Here is a 16294-nt window from a genome sequence, read left to right as displayed (position 1 = left end):
CATTAATTAAATGTTCAGTTATATTCTTTTGATCCATCACTTCTTTGTCCTGGTGCCTTCTTTCTGACACATATTCAACAAAGCTACTAGAATATTTTTTAATCCTGTTCACATGAGACCCCCTCCCTGCAGACATCTTACATGAGCAAGAAGTCTGGAAATCTTTAGTTATAATGTTTTTTCTGCACAGTGCTATGTTCCTTCTTCCCTCTAGCATTTAATGTCATAGAATAGTCGTCAGAGGACAACCTGTTGTTGTTCCCTTCTGTTTCATGTAGATATATACTTGTGAGATTATTTCTCTATGCAGTTTGCATATTTTACCAGATTACATCTGATAGTTTTTTATTAGCCTTGCTTAGAATACTATGCCTACTCTGTTTCAAAATTGAGAGTTATATTTAGATTTGGAAAACTTGTGTTAAGTGTTTTGCATGATAACAGCAATACATGAAAAGAGAAAGGAAAAGGAAAAACTTAAAGATCAAACAAGTGGATGTTCTGTTTCCAGCTCTACCGCACACCAGCTGTGTACTTTCTACAAACTACGCGGATCAGGTGGGGAGACTGCAGGTTGTGGCCGGCATATGAAAGAGCAACAAACGTTTGCTGAACCTCAAGGTAAGGACTGATGCTAGTCTGAAACCATTAGTGAAAAGGAGGAAGAGGGACATTACAAGTGCCAGCTATTATGTAATAAGCAAAGAATTCTACGTTAGGAAATCAGGGCTGTAGAACGATTGCTTAGAAATCTGTCAGGACAAAACAATTCAACATGTTGAAAAATCCAAGCGTTATTCTCCAAACTGTTTAAGACCAGCTCTCATTTTGAGGTCTGAGATTTTATTTTATTTGTGGCTGTATTTCACCCTCACACTTTACATGTTATATAAGTAATTTTAAGAGAATCTCTGCCTCTTTTGAGTAAGGGAACAATTTCTTCCCAGTAAAATCTGAATTCACGTGTCCTTCAAACCTCCAGACTCTAATGACTCAGATTTCCTTGTCATTCTCACTTGTTTATGCCTGTAGGAGGCAAAGCTGTTTTCATTCCAGAAACGGAGTACAAAGACCCAGTCCCTGACAACTGTGCTGTCATTTGACACCGCTGCAGCCTGAGTGCACTGTCATTCACAAGCACCAACTAAACTGATCTCTCTTTTTTATAATTCAAAAATATTATACTAACAGGCTTGGAAGCCACGAAGAATTATCGTTCATAATGACCAATTTTACCATGTTTTATAATCCATCAATATGGGAATGTTACCTTGGGGTACAATTTATTTTTCAGTATCATTAAATTCCACCATAGTTAGAACGGTCATATAAATAAAAAAAATGAGGCCCAGACAGAGGTAATGAAAGGAAACCCATTCAATCTCATTCTGATGTTTCATTCTGGCTTTTTTGACAGTGGAAGATACCAAAGTGCAGTCAAATGCATTTAGCACAGTAATGAAAAATGGAAGCATTAAGCAAATTTGTCCACAGGAAACAATAGACAGTGGTTTATAGTGACTCAGTTCAGTGGTTTATAAAATATAAGAATCTGATCTAAATTAATTTGGAATTACAAAGCATGATGTATGCTATTTGGCAAACTAAGAAAATGGATTCATGTATTTTCTATTTGTATTTGTATTGTCTATATCTATCGTCTTTTAAAAGAAATAAAAATGGAAAACATATTATGCTTTTTAAATAATGTTCTTCATATTTCTTCTCTGATATTCTATAGAATTTATCAACAGTTTTGCTCCCTGATCAAAAACAACTTCATACATTAGAGAGGCCAAAAGAGAAATGAAATACAAAGCCATAGAATATTGATTAACTGAACCACTGAGTTCAACTCAGCTTTTCCTGAATGCCCCTTAGTTAAAATTCAATACAAATGCATATTTGTGCCAAGGGAAAAAGGTGATCTGAATGTTTATAAAAAATGTTTCATTTTATTTTTTTCTCAATAGTGATTTTTTAAAATAGACTGATAAAATAATTTAGAATGAAAATTTTAAAAACAATTTCTGAATGGTATATTCAATAGCTACAAATAGGCTAATGAAAGTGTCTCTTTTAAACTTACGATTCTCAACATGGTGAAAACACAAGTTTGCACCAGGGAATCTTAGACAATGAATATACATCAGTTTTTACTAAAGGCAGGATTTTATGGTGTGGATCAAGATAACTAATGCCTCTGTCTGCCTAAATTTATTCCCACTCTAAAAGCAAAAGAAATTTCTTAATTAAAATTGATAAGACACTATCATTGATTCCTACTCAATTCAATAAGATAAAAGGAAATGTCATAAATATTGAACATGATGCTTTAAAGCCTGTTCCCTTTAAACAATATGCAAAAAGTAAAAATCATACTTTATTTGCAACAGAAAATAAAACAACTGGATATTTTTATTGTTCATTGCATAGAAAATAGCAGGTGACTGATAGAAATGTCTAAGAAGTTATTTTTCTACCAAACCATCCATCTGTAGTGCAACTATTGCACAGCTTTTCTTTATTCACACTATATGTCAATGTCAAATACGTTTGAGGACTATCTAAGCTTTCATTATAGTAAAGTTTCCCAAGATTTCTTATAATTGAATCTTTTGTTTTATTATTTATATGATTTGTTTGTATGTCATTAGCATCCTGATCAGTTTTATTGTATAGCCAAGGGATAGAACAGATGCTTTTTTGTTGTTTTTATTTATCTCTTTTCCATTTACTTCTTTTTAGAATTTATCTAACAAAATAAAATACTACAAAATTTGCTCATTATTAAGCCTACCAGAATTTTTTAAATAGCTTTTCACTTCAGGGGTTTATAAATTGTCAACCAAATATGAAGGAAAGAGAACTAGTGCTTATTGAACAAGAAAGTTCTAAAGTTTAGGGTTTTTATAGGCAGCGTAATGTATTTATCTCAATAATAAAGTAAGGTTTTATTTAATCCCTAATTTACAGGTGGGAAAACTGAGTTTCACCTAAGTTAAGAAACTCACTGAAGATCAAGCATAAGAAGAAATAGGAATCAGGCTAATAGCTTAGAACTATCTGGCTTAAAAAATTCCAAACTTACTTTGAGTACCACCTTAACTGATAAAAGGAGATAAACTTTATGACCAACTTGAGAGAGGTATGAGGAATATTCAATGAAAGCCATTAGCTATTTATGATTAAAAAAAAAAAACTATTAGGAAACTGGAAGAGATGAGAATATCCAGAACCTGATGAAGTATATTGACCATAAGCCCAAAACAAACATCATATTAGATGGTGAGCCATAAATACTCTTTTTAAAATTGGAACAAGACAAAGATGTCTGCTTTCACCATTTCTATTAAACTTGTTCAGAGTAATAAGAAAATAGAAACAAGTACTAGATACAAAGAGGGAATGGAAGAAACAAAAGTATCATTGTAGATAAAATGACAGCCCATAATAAATAAGTAAATAAATAACCACAGGCCAATTATTAGAATCAGTAAGGGTTAATCAAGTTTTCTAGATAAACAATCAAGAATCAAAACCCAGTGGTATTTCTATACATGAGTAAAAATTATAAAATTAAATATATAATTTACTATCACAATATAAATACAGATTACCTAGGGAAAAATTAACTAAAAATATTCATTGGCTTATATAGAAGATTGTAGCATTTTACTGAAATACACTAAAGAAGACAAAATAAATGGAAAAGTATGTAATAATCATATGTAAGAAAAAGTTGAATTCAGAAACGTCATTTCTCCCTAATCAATATCTTCCCATTCAAAATCCAATCAGGTTCTTGCAAAATTATAAACCTAATTTTAAAATGTTTATGGAAATCCAATGAGCCAAGAAAGACAATTTTGAGAAGAAACAAAATGGGTGAGGAAGGGCTTAGTCTAGAATGTTAAAATTATTTTAAAAACTAAAATAGTTAAAACAATTAGCACATAGATAGACAAATAGAGACTCTGAACACAATGGAGCAGGGTTCATCAAACAACAGCCAGTGGCTAAATCTGGTCTGCCCCCTGCATTTGTAAATAAAGATTTTTGGAATACAGCTACAGAAACCTAAAATACTTTCTGTCTTGTCCTTCACAGAAAAATGTTGCTGACCTCTACAATAGAAAGCCCAGAAACAGGCCTATGTATATCTGAACATGTGATATAAGTGAGACAAATGGTATTACAGGTGCCTTAGTCAGCCAAAGGGGTGCTGATGCAAAATACCAGAAATCTGTTGGCTCTCATAAAGGGTATTTATTTGGGGTAGAATCTTACAGTTACCAGGACATAAAGCATAAGTTACTTCCCTCACTAAAGTCTGTAGCCACGTGGTGGAGCAAGATGGCTGCCAATGTTCAGCCTTCCTTCTTCTTCTTAAGGCTTCACGGTCCCAGCTTCTTCCATATCAGCTGCAGGCTGGGATAGGTCTCGTCTCTCTCCCAGGGCTTGCTTCTTTCTGGGCTTAGCCGCTCTTCTCTCTCCACAAGGCCAGCTGTAAGCTATCAGGCAAATGGCTCCTCTCTCTTCCCTGGACTTCTTTTTGGAGCTTTCTCTGTGTAGTTACTTCTCTGTGTATTTATTTCCTAGGGCTCCAGCATTAAAACTCTCACCTCCCTTCTCTGTGGGGCAGTTTTTCTGTGAGTCACCATGGGGACTCAACATCCTACTGATGTGGCCCAATCAAAGCCTTAATCATTTAATCAAGTAAAAGTGAAACCTCTGAATCCAATATAATCTAATATGCCCAGAACAACAGACCAGTTTACAAACATAATCCAATATATGTTTTTGGATTTCATAAACAATATCAAACTGCTATAGCAGGTAACTGGGGAAAGAATAGACTTCCCAGAAATAATTCCCAGACCATGTTTTCCCTAGAAAAAGTATGACATTGGTCATCTACCACACATTAAACACAATTCTAAGTGGGTTAAAAATCTAAATGTAAATGGAAGTCACAAAATGTTAACAGTAACAGAAGAACATCTGTATAAAGTTAGAATAGGAAATAATTCCAAACAATGCCCAAAAATCACAAAGGGAAAGCGTTTGTTGATAATATTGGTTCCAAAAACAGTAATAATCCGGAAAACCACAATGAGCCTTCGCATACACTTTACCTGCAGTCTAGAATTGTCTTCTTGCAAATATCTACATGGCTAACTCTTATGTTAGATGGATTCTTTATGGAGGAAATCCTGAGATGCAGATATCAGAGAGAGTAGTTTGAGAAGTAATCCCAAGAAGCACAGGTCAATGAGTGGGAAGGTAGAACACGAAAAAGAAGGATATCAATACTGAAGTTTTAATGAGCAGGTTATACTCTTCAAGGAGGTTCCCTTGTATTTCTAGAAGGTTTTGAGTCTTACAGTTCTCTAAATGTGAAATGTACTAAGTTGAAGATACATTGGGGTAGAGAAACAAGGGGTAGAGAGGACAAGTAGAAGTAGAAAAAAAATTGTTTAGGGTTCAGGAAACTCAGATTTTAGTCCATAATCTTCCCCCAACTAGTTCTATGGCTTTGGACAAGTTTCCTTAAATTTCATGGACTCTAATTTCTTATTTTTAAAATTGAAATACTAGTAACTACCTTATTATATAACAGGTTTGCTATTAGGATTGGATGAGCCAATATATAGGAGTGCATGTTTCATGTATATTATGTTTTCAATGTGCATTGAAAATGTTATTATTAGCATAGGGCTGAGCTCACAGAGATTTTTTTCCAATTTTATTGATTCATATTAACAAAGTATAATCCATTCAAAGAGTACAATCAATGGTATTTGTTATAATCACATGTTTGTGCATTCATCACCCCAATCACACCCATAGCACTTTCATTATTCCAGTAATAGTAATAAACAAAAAACAAACAAAAAAGCTCATCACCTCTCAATCTCTCTATGTTTCACCTGGTGTACATAACTCCTATTCTGTTTCTTTCTCTCTAGTATATGTGTATTTATATTGTAAAAACCATTTATACATACAATATCACCCATATTTGTGTTTTATATATGAGGTTTTACTATCTTATACAGTTTCATGTCAACAGTTTTTAGCTTTCCTTCTAGTAATATACATGACCTTAGACTTTCCTTTTCAACCAATGTCATATCTGTGCAATAGTACTGCTAGATACAAACATCATGATATGTTTTAATCATTTCTATTCATTTCCAAATATATACAAACAATTTAACCAATTCTGCAGATTAATCCTCAGTTTTCCATTCTCTACCCTCCCTCTATTCTGATGATCTATATTCTAATTATTAACTCCATGAGTTTACACAGTATATTTAGCTCATAATAGCACAATCATACAGTATTTGTCCTTTGGTGCCTGGCTTGCTTCACTCAACATAATGTCCTCCAGGTTCATCCATGCTGTCTTTTTTCTTTTTCCAGTTTTTTTTTTTTTTTTTGGTCTTTTTTTTTAAAGATAGATAGATCGCAAAAAAAAGTTACATCATTCTGTATCCTAAGCATTTTAATAAAAAATAAAAAATAAAAAAATTAAGAACTTCCCATACAGCCCACACCCCACCCCACCCCACTCCTCCCACATCAACAATCTCTTTTATCATTGTGACACATTCATTGCATTTGGTGAATACATTTTGGAGCACTGCTGCACCACATGGATAATAGTTTACATTGTATTTTACACTTTCCCCCAGTCCATTCAGTGGGTTGTGGCAGGGTATATAATGTCCAGCATGTGTCCTTGCAATATCATTTAGGACAACTCCAAGTCCTGAATATGTCCCCACATCGCATCTTTTCTTCCCACTCACTGCCCTCAGCAACTACCATGGCCACTGTCTCCACATCAATGATACAATTTCTTCCATTGCTAGAGTCACAATAGTTCTATAGTAGAATACTCCATGCTGTCTTATGCTTCACAACTTCATTATTGTCCATGCTTCACAACTTCATTTCTTCTTACCACTACATAATATTGTATCATGTGTGTACTCTACAATTTGTTTATCCACTCATCAGTTGATGGACACCTGGGCTGTTTCCAACTTTGGGCAATAGTGAATAATGCTGCTATGAACATCAGTGTGCAGATGTCTATTCATGTCTCTGATCTCAGTTATTCTGGATATATACACCTAGTGATGGTATTGCTGGGTCATAGAGCAAGTCTGTATTCAATTTCCTTAGAAACTGCCAAACAGTCTTTCACACTGGCTGTACCATTCTGTGATCACCAACTGTGAATAAGCGTACCTATCTCTCCACATCCTCTTCACCATATACAGTGTTCTAGCTTTTTAATAGCAGCCAGTCTAATAGGTGTGACATGATATTGCATTGTAGTGATTTGCACTTCCCTAATCGCTAGTGATGTTAAACATTTTTTCATGTGTCTTTTTGCCATTTGTATTTATTCTTTGGACAATTGTCTTTTCAAGTCTTTTGCCCATTTTTAAATCAGATACTTTGTCTTTTTATTGTTGAGTTGTATGATCTCTTTGTATATCATGGATATTAAACCCTTATTACAGATACGTAATTGCCAAATATTTTCACCCATTGAGTCAGTTGCCTTTTCACCTTTTAGACAAAGTCCTTTGAAGTGCAAAAGTGTTGAATTTTGAGGAGGTCCCATTTATCTATTTTTTCTTCTGTTGCTCGTGCTTTGGGTGTAAGGTTTGATAAACTACTGCCTACCACAAGATCTTGAGGATGTTTCCGACATTTTCTTCTAGGAGTTTTATGGTCATCACATTTATATTTAGGTCCTTGAACCATTTTTAGTTAATTTTTGTATATAGTGTGAGAAAGTTGTCTTCATTCTTTCTTTTGGATATGGCTATCCAGTTCTCCCAGCACCATTTGTTGCATAGACTGTTCTGGCCCAGCTGGGAAAGGTTAAGCACATTGTCAAAAATCACTTGACTGTAGATGTGAGGGTCTGATGCTAAATTCTCAATTCAGTTCCATTGTTCAATGTGTCTGTCTTTATGCCAATACCTTGCTCTTTTTACCACTGTAGCTAGGTAATATGTTTTAAAGTCAGGAAGTGAGAGTCCTCCAACTTCGTTCTTTTTTCAAGATCTTTTTGGCTATTCAGGGCTCTTTACCCTTCCAAATAAATTTGACAATTGGTTTTTCCACTTCTGCAAAAAAGGCTGTTAGGATCTTTATTGGGATTGTGTTGAACTATAAATCAGTTTGGATAGAATCAACATCTTAACAATATTTGTCTTCCAATCCATGAACATAGAATGTTCTTCCATTTATTTAAGTCTTTTCAGTTTCTTTTAGCAATGTTTTATAGTTTTCTCAATACAGGTTCTTTATGTCCTTGGTTAAATTTGTTCCTAAATATTTTATTGTTTTAGTTGCTATCATAAATGGAATATTTTTTTTCTGATTTCTTCTTCAGATTGCACATCAGTAGTGTATAGAAATGCTATTGATCTTGTATTCTGCTACTTTGCTGAACTTATCTATTAATTCTAGTAGCTTTTTGTAGACTTTTAAGGATATTCTAGATATAGGATCATACCATCAGCAAATAGTGAAAGTTTTACTTCTTTCTTTCCTATTTGGGTGCCTTTCATTTCTTTATCTATTCTAACTGCTGTAGCTAAAACCTCTAGCACAATATTGAATAATAACAGTGACAGTGGGCATCCTAGTCTTTTTCCTAATCTCAGTTGGAAAGCTTTCAGTCTCTCACCATTGAGTACTATGCTAGTCGTAGGTTTTTCATCAATGCACTTTACAATATTGAGAAAGCTTCCTTCTATGCCTACGTTTTGGAAAGTTTTTATCAATAAAAATGCTGTGTTTTGTCAAATGACTTTTCTGCATCAATTAAGAAAATCATATGATTTTTCTTCTTCAATTAATTAATGAGGTTTATTATACTAGTGGGATTTTCTTGTGTTGAACCACCTTTGCATAACTGGGATAAAACCCACTTGATCAAGATGTATAATTTTTTTAATGTGCCTTTGGATTCAGTTTGCAAGTATTTTGTTGAGAATCTTTACATCTGTATTCATTAGAGATAATGTTCTGTAATTTTCTTTTTTTCTTTCTTTCTTTCTTTTTTTTTTTTTTTTGTAGTATCTTTATCTGGTTTTGGTATTAGGGTGATGTTGGCTTCATAGAATAAGATCAGTAGTGTTCCTTCCTGTTCAATTTTTTGGAATAGTTTGAGCAAAATTGGTATTAGATCATCTTTGAATGATTGGTAAAACTCACCTGTGAAGCCATCTGGTCCTGGGCTTTTCACTGTTGGAAGGTTCCAATCTCTTCACTTGTGATTAGTTTATTGAGGTCTTCTATTTCTTCTAGGTCAATGTAGGTGATTTGTGTGCTTCTAAAAATTTGTCCATCTCCTCTACATTGTCTAGTTTTTTGGCATACAGTTGCTCACAGTATCCTTTTATGATCTCTTATTTGTTAATTTTGTTGATCTTCTCAAAGAACCAACATTTGGTTTTGTTGATTCTATGTTTTTTGTTGTTGTTGTTGTTGATTTCATTTATTTCTGCTCTGATCTTTACAATTTCTTTCCTTCAGCTTGGTTTGGGATTAGTTTGCTGTTCTTTTTCTAGTTCCTCCAGATGTGCAGTTAGATCTTCAATTTTAGTTCTATCTTCTTTTTTAATATAGGCATTGAGGGCTATAAATTTCCCTCTCAGCACTGCCTTTGCAGTGCCCCATAGGTTTTGATATGTTGTGTTTTCATTTTCATTTGTCTGAAGATATTTCCTGAATTCTCTTGCAGTTTCTTCTTTGACCCACTCATTATTTAAGAGTGAGTTGTTTAATCTCCATATATTTATGAGTTTTCCCTTTTTCTATGCATTATTGATTTCTGGCTTCATTCCATTATGATCAGAGAAAGTGTTTTGTATAATTTCAAATCTTTTAAAATTTATTGAGACTTGTCTTGTGACCTAACATATGGTCTATATTTAAGAAGGATCCATGAGTACTTGAAAAGAAAGTATATCCTGCTGTTTTGGGGTACAAAGTTCTATAGATATCTGTTAGGTCTAGCTCATTTACCATATTATTCAAGCTCTCTTTATTTAGCCTCTGTCCAGATGTTCTATTCAATACTGAGATAGGTGTATTGAAGTCTCCAACTATTATTATAGAGACACATATTTCTCCCTTCAGTTTTGCCAGGGTGTGCCTCATGTATCCTGGGGCATTCAGGTTAGATGTATAAATATTTAGTACAGTCATTTCTTCTTGGTAAATTGCCACTTTTGTTAATACATAATGACCTTCTTCATCCCTTATAACAGTTTTGCATTTGAAATCTATTTTGTCCAGTATTACTATCACTACTCCAGCTCTTTTTTTGGTTACTATTTGCAAGGAATACCTTTATCCAACCTTTCACTTTTAACCTGGTTGTGTCTTTATGTCTGAGATAGGTCTCTTGTAGACAGCATACAGGCAGCTCATATTTTTTTTGTCCATTCTACCAGTCTATGTCATTTGATTGGGGAGTCCAATCTATTAACATTCAATGTTATTACTGTAAAGGCATTACTTCTTCCATTTTGCCCTTTGGCTCTCTTGTCATGTCATTCTGTCTTCTTATCCTTAGTTTACACTTCAAAATAATCTTCTTTTCTAAATTCTTCTCCAAATCCCTTGCCCATGTTTTTTCTTCAGGCCGCAGGCCCCCCTTTAAAATCTCTTATAAATCTGGTATTTTGGTAACATATTCTATTAGTCTTTGATTGCTTATGAAGACATGAACTTGCTCTCAATTTTGAAGAACAGTTTCACTGGAGACAGGATTCTTGGCTGGCAGTTTTTCTCTTTCAATACCTTAAATACATCATACCACATTCTTCTCTTCTCCATGGTTATGATGAGAGGTCATCTTATCCAATTTCCCTTGTATGTGATGCTTTGCTTTTCTCTCACTGCTCTCAGAATCCTCTCTTTAGCTCTGATATTTGTCATTGAATAGTATGTGTCTTGGGGTAGGCCTATTCAGATTTATTCTGTTTGGGGCGCACTGTCCTTCTTGGATATTGATATTTATGTCCTTCATAAGGGTTGGAAAGTTTTTGGTCATTATTTTCTCAAATATTCTTTCTGTCCTTTTTTCATTCTCTTCTTCTTCTGCAACATCAATAATGCAAATACTTGTGCATTTTGTATTGTCATTCAATTTCCTGAGACTCTTTCCATTTTTTCTGTTCTCCTGTCTTTTCCAGCTCAGATGTTCTGTCTTCAATATCACTTATTCTGTCTTCAAGCAATTCAAATCTGCTTTTATGTGCCTCTAATCTATTTTTAATCTCATCCATCAAGTCTTTCTTTGCAAGCTTTCAATTGTTCTTTATGCTTACCCAGTGTCTTCTTAATATCCTTTATTTCTTTAGTCATATTTTCTTTAAATTCTTTAAAGTGATTTAGGAGAACCATATGATTATCACTGATTGTCTTAAATCCCATATCTCTTCAGGATATTTGGTTAGTTCTTTTGGCTGGGTCATCTCCTCCTGTTTCCTATCATGGCTTGTAATTTTTAAGGCTATCTAGGCACTTGAATATATTGGCAAATTCACTCTGATGGCCAATTTCTCTCTTACCTATTGTTTTGGGTTTTTTTCCACATTTCTTCAATATTTGGTTCAACTTATTCTCAGTCTTTAAAATTGCCTTTTCAAAGTTGGGTCAAGGATTCATTAGGGGGCAAAGATGTTCTTCCAGGGGTTGGATACAGAGAGTGTAAACAGTTTTTGTTCATGCAATTTCCAGACCAACCATCAGATGGTGCACCTCAGAGCACTTTTCCATGGAGGTGTTTCGGTCTCTGCTTTCCTGTGTTCCTATGTTTAATCTCCAGACTGGAGATTCAAAAGTGGTCTCTGCTGGCTGAATTCACTGAAGAAAAGCACCTCAATTTCCTCTCCCTTGTCCCTTGAAACAGCTGACAAGAAGGAAGATGTCTGTTCCCCTCGCAGTTGGCTACAGTGATACAGGGGGGTTACCCTAACTTATTATCTTAGGGGTGAGGGAGGAGAGCCCTTCCTGGCTACTATGGGGGCTTAGTAAGTCATGTTTGTTGTTTCTACTTCTTTGTCTCTCTGTCCCTCACCCTCCTGGGAGTTGTGTAGCACTGTTCTCGTCTGCTGACTCCCAAAGCAGGTCCCTCAGGCAGCTTTTGGCTCTTTCCATATTGTTTTTGTGAGAACATTCAGCTCTACCTGTTAGTCCATTGCATCTTCCCACAATCCTCACAGAATTTTTATACACTGTAATAGGTTAATGTGTGTGGATGTTCTGTCGTTCATTCATAAATGATGCATTTAAACAACAAATATTCTTGAGCATTCACTGTATGGCAGGTCTGATGGTAGACCCTGGAAATATATGAATGAACAAAGCATGGTTTCCTGAACTAAAACTTTAAACATGAGAGAGACACAAGCATGTAGATAATAAATTTTTTTTTTTTAAAAACAGTTTTTCTAGATGCACTGCTTGTATTAGAAGTACTTAACACAACTAGGAGATTTCATAATGAAGATGATGTTTGAGCTGGATCTTAAAAAAGGAAGAGGTTTCAGGCAGGCATAGAAATAGAGAAGGGCCATTTCAAGTTCAGGAAATAGCACATGAAGCATGAGAATTGAGGTATCTTCTAAAGAAACCATAACCCTTCTAGTGGAGCAAAAGGTGCCAAGAAATAATATAAGTGAAAAGAAGTTTTGAATCATGTTGCATGACACCCAAAAAATAGGAAATTTATCTTGAAAACATGGAGTGTTACTGAACAATTTTAAGGAAAGAAATGAAAACTAGATTTGTGCTTCTAGTGAAGGCACTCTCTACACAGTAGGAAGGATCCATTATATGGCAGGAAACCTGGAGTTTTTAAACCTGTTAAAAGGAAATGGCAATAAACAAAGCAAAATATAATGAAGATCTAAACCAAGGTATTAGCATTGGGAATAGAGAGAAGGAGTAAGATTATACAAAGAAAGAAGAATCAATAGGGACTAACTGGATTGAGGAAAGTAACAAGTCAATAGTGACTTAAACCAACAACAAAAAAAAGATAAATGAGTATAATCAAGTCCATCTTGAGAGAATGAATTATTTTAAATTTACTGATCTGCTAAAACCTAAGCATAGTTAAATATACAACTGTAATTGTAATGACTGTATTTTTATTCCAATGACTAATTACTCAGATTCATGAAAATTTACCTGCTGTGGCCCTCGTAACCTGTGTAGTTGTTGCTTCCATTCTTCTAGTTCCATCTATTTTCCTGATCCTTTTTATACTACTATTATTCAAGTCCCATGTTAGCTTGCATTGATCTGGTGACTTCTAAAGATTTACCTACTATTATCTTATTTTCTATTACCCATATTCAAATAAATATTAAAAATAAAAATTTGCTTTCCTGCAAAGAAATATTTCTGAAGAATATCTATCTCTGCCACACTATTCCAGAAATTTGTGCCTCTGCTACTCACATAATTATATTCATTCGGTACCTCTTTGACATACTGTATCTGCTTGAAAGGCATTTTATTTTGTACCATGTGTCTTAGCAGAAAAGAAAGAATTCCCAGTTGGATTACCTGTAAAAATTTCTGCCACTACACAGATTTTTTAAGCATCATGACTTTGCCAATATGTGATTTCAAATATTCTCCCCAGCTGGACTTTCAAAACTTGGACTTTCTAAATTTGACAGGATTATACTGAGAAGCAATGCAGCAGCATTGGTAGTAGTAGTTTATTATTATTAGTGCTTGACATGGAATTTACATAATTAATAGTGCTAATCATATTTAATATTGTCTTGATTATTTTTTCAACTCAGCTTAGTAAGTTGATAAAGTGACTGACATCCAAGTGTGTGATAATTATGCATTGAATCAATGAATTAATGATGATCGATTTTGTGAAACAATTTGTCATTTTTATTCAAAAAGATAATTTAATTCCTATCCACATGATCTTATATGGATATAATTGAAAAATCTCGGGGGCATTTATCAGTCATAGGTGCTGATAAGTCAAAAGTAACATCAACTCCAGATGGCTAGAGCAAACAGCACCCTGGGAATCAAATGCAGACTTGGCAAAGAGAAAGGGACCAAGATATCTTGGGTGAGCCAGCAGGAAAAGCATGCCATCACTCTGTGCAGCTCATACCGTGCACCATCGTCCACCCCTGCAGCCACAGCCACGTCCACTGAGTCCACGAAGTTACCACACGGCTATCGCAGGCTGTCCCTGAAGGGCATCTGTCCCTTTCTCTTTGGACCTCGTGGGCTACACACAAGGTTCTTCTGGGGAAAACTTAATTGGATGAGCATAGCACACATGCCCAAGTCCCGGCTTCCAAGATTTCTCCTCTTGAGTCCTCTGGCAAGAGATGGAGGTACTGCATCACTCCAGCCCTACACTCAATATGGATTTCTCCACAAAAGGGGAGGAGATAGTATGTAAGGAAGTAGCGGCTATAGCTCACCTTGTGCATAGATATGGACAGGGCACAGTAGAGTTGCAGGAGTGTCCCAGGGCTATGAACCATCACTAATGGTGTACTGCTTTTATATATATTTTATCCAGAGTGGGCCACATTAGCGTATGGGTCTATCGCCACAAGTAAGCTCCTTGAGGCCAGAGAAGATGCATGGATTCTTTAAAAATATGATGAAAGGCACCCTGCTTCTCCTGTGCTTGTGTATAATATGTAGCCCATTTTATATAAGAATTCATATATCTGTGATTTTAAGATGCCCTTTTGTATTTTCAATCTATTTTTTTTAAGAGCCTACAATGGTAACTCCCAATCAAAAGGGACTTAAGGAACTTAAACAGAGATTTTATTTTATTCATTCCAAAGTAATCTACATTCCTAAATGTCTTTGGGTCATAAACTTCCAGAAATCTCATTATGTGAACCCTATGTTGGAATTTTACAACAATCATTTGAACTGTAACACCAGAAAATGATATTTTGTCCCCCTAGGTTTAATCACGCTCAGGCTGGCCTCCTTTTATTGTCTTATTTTTAATAGAAATGCACCGTCTTTACCTCACATATAACTCTCCTTATTGTCTGTTGCTTTGTATTTGTGATCTGTTTAAAAAGGAACAGTTGGACTCAAATTATATTTGAAAGCTCAGAGTTCAGCCAAAAATTCAATTATGTAAATTAAAAAGCAAATGCCAGTGGAAACCAAGCTAAGCTCCTAATACACAGAGCCTGCGCTGGGGGATGGCAGATGTAAATTAGGGGGAGATCTTTGCTCTAGTATTGGAAGGAGATTAGCCATCCTTTTTTTTCTTCTGGCATTCAGTCTGGTGGTAAGATTCAGTAGGATCACCGCCGACAGTACCGTGCATCCTAAACGCGCCTGCTGTCGCCCTCATTTGAACCGCTGAGCTCCAGTCGATCCTCCCGCTCCGGCAGCCTTGCCTTCACAAAAGGCCCTGTTCTCCTGCCTGCAGGTATAGATCTGAACCGCTGGACAAACAAAAGAAGGCAGAAAGCAGGCGATGGATGGACCCTGGGGGAAGGTGTAAAGACGCTCGGCTGGATGATGCCTTGGCTTTGCCACCCAGCCTGGGGGTTTTAATTCTATGAATGCACACTTTCAGTTTGAAAAAAAATCTTTGGGAAAGTGGTTTTGGAGGGAATCTAAGAGATAGCTGGTGTGTGAGTGTGAGTGCTTGCTTTAACACAGGGTTCCATGAATTCTGTGAGATTCTGCAAATGTGTCCCGGATGCAGTTTCGGGGCGGGGGTTGGGGGGAGCAAAGGAGGCTGCAGGTCAGGGTCCCCGCCACCCCACCGTAAGAAGCACAGAGTTTGTCATATCTGTTGAAAGCATTATTTTTCCACCTAGTTGAGGAATGCGTTCCTCTGCTAAGAAACTGTTTGAAAAATCACTGATCTAGTTTAAGTGAATACTTCACTTTACAGGTGAATAAAATGAGGTCGGGAAGGTTAAGTTCATAACCAGGGTCACTCAGCTGGTAGTAATAGAGCCAGGACTAAAATTCTGTTCCTGTTTCATCGCCTGTGTGTTTCCCACCAGATCAAGCTGCCTGTTATTCAACTCACTAAGCCCTTCCATTATTGATAGACAACCAAACACAGCACACAAATGTAGAAAGGGCTTTTGAACTGAGTTACTTTACATAGTCAAAGATAATAAATAATAAGGATAACTAAATGCAGAATTATTAATAATTTGGTAGAAGATCGTGGCTATGTCTGACATTCTCATGA

This window comes from Dasypus novemcinctus, chromosome 27, assembly GCF_030445035.2.
Source record: "Dasypus novemcinctus isolate mDasNov1 chromosome 27, mDasNov1.1.hap2, whole genome shotgun sequence".
Taxonomy (NCBI): Eukaryota; Metazoa; Chordata; class Mammalia; order Cingulata; family Dasypodidae; genus Dasypus; species Dasypus novemcinctus.
The sequence above is the reverse complement of the archived record's forward strand: the minus strand, read 5'-3'. Positions refer to the sequence as shown.